Below are 5,756 nucleotides of genomic sequence, written 5' to 3'. Positions count from 1 at the left end.
TCTCTTCTGTATATATCTTGCATTACCTAGTTCTCTTCTGTATATAGCTTGCATTACCTAGTTGTCTTGATGCTGTCTCCACCATTAGAATATGGCCTCCTTGAGGACAGGGACTGCTTTTACCTTTCTTTGTATTCCCAGTGCTTAGCATGGTACCTGGCATAATGAAGGCTAAATATTTGTTGGCTGACTAACAAAGCAGAAGCAGAACAATGTATACAATAGCAACCACGCGTCGTGCCACTGAAATATTCACAGCACCTATGGTGGCTATGAATATGCTGGCATCATTCTGAATCACAAAATAAAACAGAATCTCCACATGTAAGACAGAGACAAAACATTTATTCAGATACCAGAAAACCAAATACCAGCATCAGAAAATCAAACCATCATAGCAACAAAGAAATTTATACACAATAACAATGAAGGAGGCATTACTATCCCTCTACTAGGAACTTCCCACAAGCAAACACTCACAGCTCACTGCCTGCTTCCTCTCTCTACATCAGCTCTAACTGCTCTCACTCCTAGCTCCGACTACAGTGACCAATTTCTTCTCACCTCTGCTCTACCCTTCCTGCTCTACCTTTTCCTGCTCCACTCATTCAGCAAGCTCCTCTCACCACAGACTCATGTGACCCAGGCTTCCATGTGACTCAAGCAGGTCACATCAGCCTATTAATGGATGGGAAAGATCTTCCCGTTAAGCAAAAATACATTAAGAATACACCACATTGTAAGGAAAAGCACTTTTGCAAGGTTTAAATGCTCAAATCAAAACAACAATCCGCCACATTTCTAGAGGTACTAGGATGAAACTTGTTACCTCTTTTTTTTTTTTTTTTGCTTTTTTGGAGGGCAATTGGGGTTAAGTGACTTGCCCAGGGTCACACGGCTAGTTTTTGTGTTAAGTGTCTGAGCCAGGTCCTCCTGACTCCAGGGCTGGTGCTTTATTCACTGTACCACCTAGCTGCCCCAGTTTGTTACCCCTTAATAGAGAGGAGATGTATATTGTACAATAGAGCCACTGTGTGAACTTGTTTTTCTTGATTATGCTTATTTTTATAGATTTTATTTTTTGTTTTAAATTGGTAATGGGGTTCATTGGGTAGAGTATTATTGATGATGATGCCAAAAGAAAAGAAAAAAAGATGAGGGCCATTGAATTTTACAAGAGCCCAGAGGAATTCAGAAGGAAGCACGAACAAGGATAGTTTTAAGTGTAACCAGTGGGATTTATTATATGTTTTTTATTATATGAAGCAGTTGGATTTTTTATATGCATTCAGTATGGAAAAAGATTCCGTTTCACATGTAATCCTTTTTTATGTTCTACTTTAAATATGGATATGCACATTTTTTGGTGTAAAATTCAGAATATTTTTAAGCGAATGAGAAAAAAAGAGGTTCAGCAAGGGTAGACGGGTTTTCTAGAAGTTTGGCTGTTAAAAGGATGAGAGATACAGGATAAAATCTCTAAGGGAGGATAATAAAAAGTAAGTTTGTTTTTAAGGAGGGAGAGCCCTAGGAATGCTTGTAGGCATTAAGGAAGGAGCCAGTACTTAAGGAGATACTGAAAATTAGAAGAGGGAAGGATATAAACATGAGGACAAAGTGCTGGGTCAGTGAGGAGGGGAAGGGATCAAGGGCACAAACATGGATTTTGTCTTTGGTAAGGAACAGAACACTTCTTTATCAGAGAATGGAGAGAACAGGAGATGAGATCAAAGGGGATTACACAATAGGGGACGAGGATCTAATGGCAAATATCCTCTGTTTTTCTTAATATATTATGAAGATAAGTGGGGATGATGCTGAAGCTAGAAGAGGAAAAAAAGTTTGAAAGAACTGATGTGAGGAATGTGATAGAGGTGTAATTAGAGAAGGATAAAAAAAAAACCTACCTATAGCAGTATAGGTCCAGTTGAAATGAGATAGCATAAAAGTACATTGTCTAGTCCACAGTGTTTTTGTGCTCATAGGAGAGAGACCGATAGACAGAGTCATAAAGAAAGAGAGGGACAGACACACACAGAGACAGAGAGACACAGACAGAGACAAAGAGAGGAGAGGGGAGAGTGGAGCAGAGAGAGACAGAGACAGAGAGACAGACAGAGACAGAGACAGACAGAGAGAGTATTTTGGTATTATAGGTAGGGAGAGGAGTGGAATTATTCCTCCTAATCAGTATGTGTCTGTCAGTGAAGCTGAACAGAAATGATTAGATTGTTAGGGGTGATAGCTGATCTTGGGAAATGATCCCAGGCTTGTCAAACTAGATTTTAGTCTGAATTTACTGCTCTGAATTCCCTATCCCCAGGACCCTTCATCAGTATTACTAGAGCTGGAGAAGAGATTGTACTCTGTCACATAGCAAGTAGAAATGAAAATAATAACCATAGCTAGCATTTGTGTATCCCTTCAAAGTATAAAAAGCACTTTTCATGTATTACCTCATTTAATCCTCACAACAATCCCACATTTTTCTTGTTATGCCCATTTTACAGATGAGGGTGCTAAGGCTGAGAAGTTAAATGACGTGCCTGTAGTTAGAACACTAAGCATCTTTGACAGGATTTAGACTTACATCTTCCTCACTCCAAGTCCAGCCCATTCTCCACCACACCCCCTCATTGTAGACACTGTATTATACTGTATTTTGGTAAAAAACAAGTAGAGTAGACCCAGCTGTCACCTCATTAACCGGTTCCAGTTGACATTACCTAGGATAGCTTCTCTTTCCCAGTTTCCAAAATATTATCATTTGTAAAAGGATTTGTTTTTTTTCTTTTAAACAAGCCAGATTCAGTTACTCTCTGGTGTCACAAGATAACTCTGCTCTTCTAAAAGTCCCACCTTTAAAAAAATTTGTTCTCAGTGAAACTTTGCCACCTGTCTCTGTGTATAACTAACACTGCTACAAATGCAGTCATCTTGACCATTCACAATCCCCTTCTCCAACCTGGTAGTGTTATTATTTGTGAAATCCATCTGAGCTGACCCTTGGGCTTGCAGTTTTAATAAAAAAAAAAATCTACATTTCCTCCAGCTGTGAACCGACTCTGGAATATTGCACAACAGTAAGGGAGAACCATCAGAAATGACTAAAAACCTTAACAGTTGGAAAGATTTTTTCCCCAGGCAGGAAAATTTATAAGAAATTTTGTACTGTATTCAGAAATCCACTGCTTTTAAAACATGCTTGATTTTCCTTTGAGAAGCAAGTTCAAAGCAATGTCAGCAGAAAGCCAGGCTTTCCTTTTCAAATGTACCCCCAAACTGTCTGCGTTGTAAATGATTCAGTCTTTTTAAAAATAACCAGTGGAAAATCCAGATGTAACAGCCACCATCTGTAGAAATGCTGAAAGAAAACTTGGCTATTTTGATCTCCTAGGGGACTTTGTGAGTCTCTCCCTAACACCTTGAGAGGATGATTGCGTTTGGATCTCTCTACATGACAGAGCATTCTGGATCTTATTTATGTCTTCCCAGCCATCCTCTCCTCCCTTCTCCTCTAGCTACCACCCTGTATTTTTTATGTAGAAGAATATTGGATTGGAAGGATGAATAGGTGAATGGGTCTCATTTGGATGAGCACTGTGAGTAATACTGGGGCTCCCCTCGGGGAGAAGCTTTCAGAAGGGGCTTGATCTTAAATATGGTAGTCATCATTAAAAGCATTTTTAAATGTTTCTCTGAACATAAAAGCATGCTGACACTGTATAAAGCAAGCTAAACAGACATGGCCCTGCCCTCAAGGGGATATACAAGTTAAGACAGAATAATGTTACATAAGCAGAGTTTTTTCAGGGAAGTTAATTTACATTGTGCATTACTATTGGTGAGTATTTAATAAAAGTCACATTTTTATTGTGCTTTTAAAGACTGTGCCTTTCATTTATAACTTCATTTGATCCTTATAATGACTAGGAGGGGTGGGTTAGTTCTCGGATGTGGACAGGGATTGGACTTGTAATTTCCTTAACTTGGGGAGCCCCTGGAACAATTCTAACTCTACCAATACAGGTGCAACTAAAAGTCTTAGGGAGATGCTTAGAGTGCTATGAAAGGGACTTACTCAGGGTCACCAAGGCAGTATGTGTTAGAGGCGAGACTCAGTCTCAGGTCTTCTTAGCTGCTAGGCCTATTTTTGCTCTTCATTAAACCATGCAAAGTATTGCTATCTTTTTTATACAAATGGAAGCTCAGACTTTAGAAAGCAAATGATTTACCTCATGTCACATAGCTAGAAAGTGGCAGAGTTGGAACTCAAATCCAGGTCTTTTGAACACCAAAATCCAGTTGTTGTTTTTTTCTGCTAAATCATGGGGCTTCTTAATTTAATGATGTTGTTGTTCAGTCCTTTCAGTCATGTCTGACTCTATATGACCTCATTTGGGATTTCCTTGGCAAAGAAACTGGAGGGCTTTGCCATTTTCTTTTCCAATTCATTTTACAGATGAGAAAACTGAGGCAAAAGGATTAAGTAGCTTGCCCATGGTCACACAGCTAGTGTCTGAGGCCAGATTTGAACTCAGAAAGATGAATCTTTTTGACTTCAGGCTGGCACTTGTAATGGGAATGTAAATTTTTAAGATCTTCCCTGCCCCTAGGTTTAAGTGCACCTGGAGCGTGTGGTGGAGGCTTGTTTCTCAGGAGATACTTTGTGATTGGCCAGTAGGTCAAGAAAGTTGTTACATTCTCTGAGCCAGGAGAAGGCTATATAAGGCCTGATGGGAGGCTTTGATTTGGGGCTCACTTTGAGAAGTGTTGTGTGATTTGATCTGATGAGACTCTGAGAAGCCTTTGTTGAGAGCCCCCCAGCTTTGAAAAACCCAGATGTTGATGTTTCCTTCTCTGGAAACTGTGATTTGGTATGGATGTAATGGTTGGACAGTTTGGAGGCCTGTCTGTTGAAATGTTCTTGTAACTTATGCTTGTAACCTCTGTATATTCTGAAGTTCGGGGTGCTGACCTTTTTCCCCTGAACTAGGTAAACGATATATGTTTGACTGATTAAAGCAAGCTTGTTAACACATTTTGAGTTTCTTTCCTTTAGAAAAGCAGATCTAAGAACCTGTGTTGGCAGCCACCCTGGGGACGCTGGGGTGCTTGCTGCTACACACTTTGTCCACTGTGCCATCTAGCTGCCCCAATTTAGTGATAACTGCTTCTTTTTGTTTCTAGAATGGTTTACTTTTCTCAGAATCAGATCATCATGAAAAGTTAAGTCATGAAATTTCCTGAGCTATGCTGGTAGGGAAGAGGATAGATTCTGTAGCTCCACCCTCTATTCAAACATGACTAAAAACCTAAGCTGAACAATTTCAATGGTACAGAACTTGGCAGGCAAATGACTATATTTTCTTGACTTTGAATCTTAGAACAATCCTGGAAGAGATTATTAGGTATTAGTCTTCTCTTTATATGAAGGGCTCATAAACTTAGAAACTTGGCATAGCAGTCTTCCATTAACCTGTACACCCTCCAAATAGCTCTGAATTCAGCTCTGAGCTATTGATTAAACAAATTGCCCGTTCCCATTTTGAGCTTCAAGATTTTGCTAGCTAGAATAATTTAATTTTCTTTTTCCTTCTATTATTTAATTAATCAAAAAGTATCTAAGCCCTCCCATGAGTTCAGTTGTAAAGATGCAAAAGATGTCATCTTTAGCTCCAAGCAATTAACAATTCAGTTGGAGAGAAAAGACAAATATATGGATACCCTCCTCCCCCAAAAAAGTCAATACAAGA

Source organism: Petaurus breviceps, unplaced genomic scaffold (genome assembly GCF_028583685.1).
Source record: "Petaurus breviceps papuanus isolate PSGF00001 unplaced genomic scaffold, PetGlider_PUasm1.0 38, whole genome shotgun sequence".
NCBI classification, from domain to species: domain Eukaryota; kingdom Metazoa; phylum Chordata; class Mammalia; order Diprotodontia; family Petauridae; genus Petaurus; species Petaurus breviceps.
Note: the sequence above shows the minus strand (reverse complement) of the source record.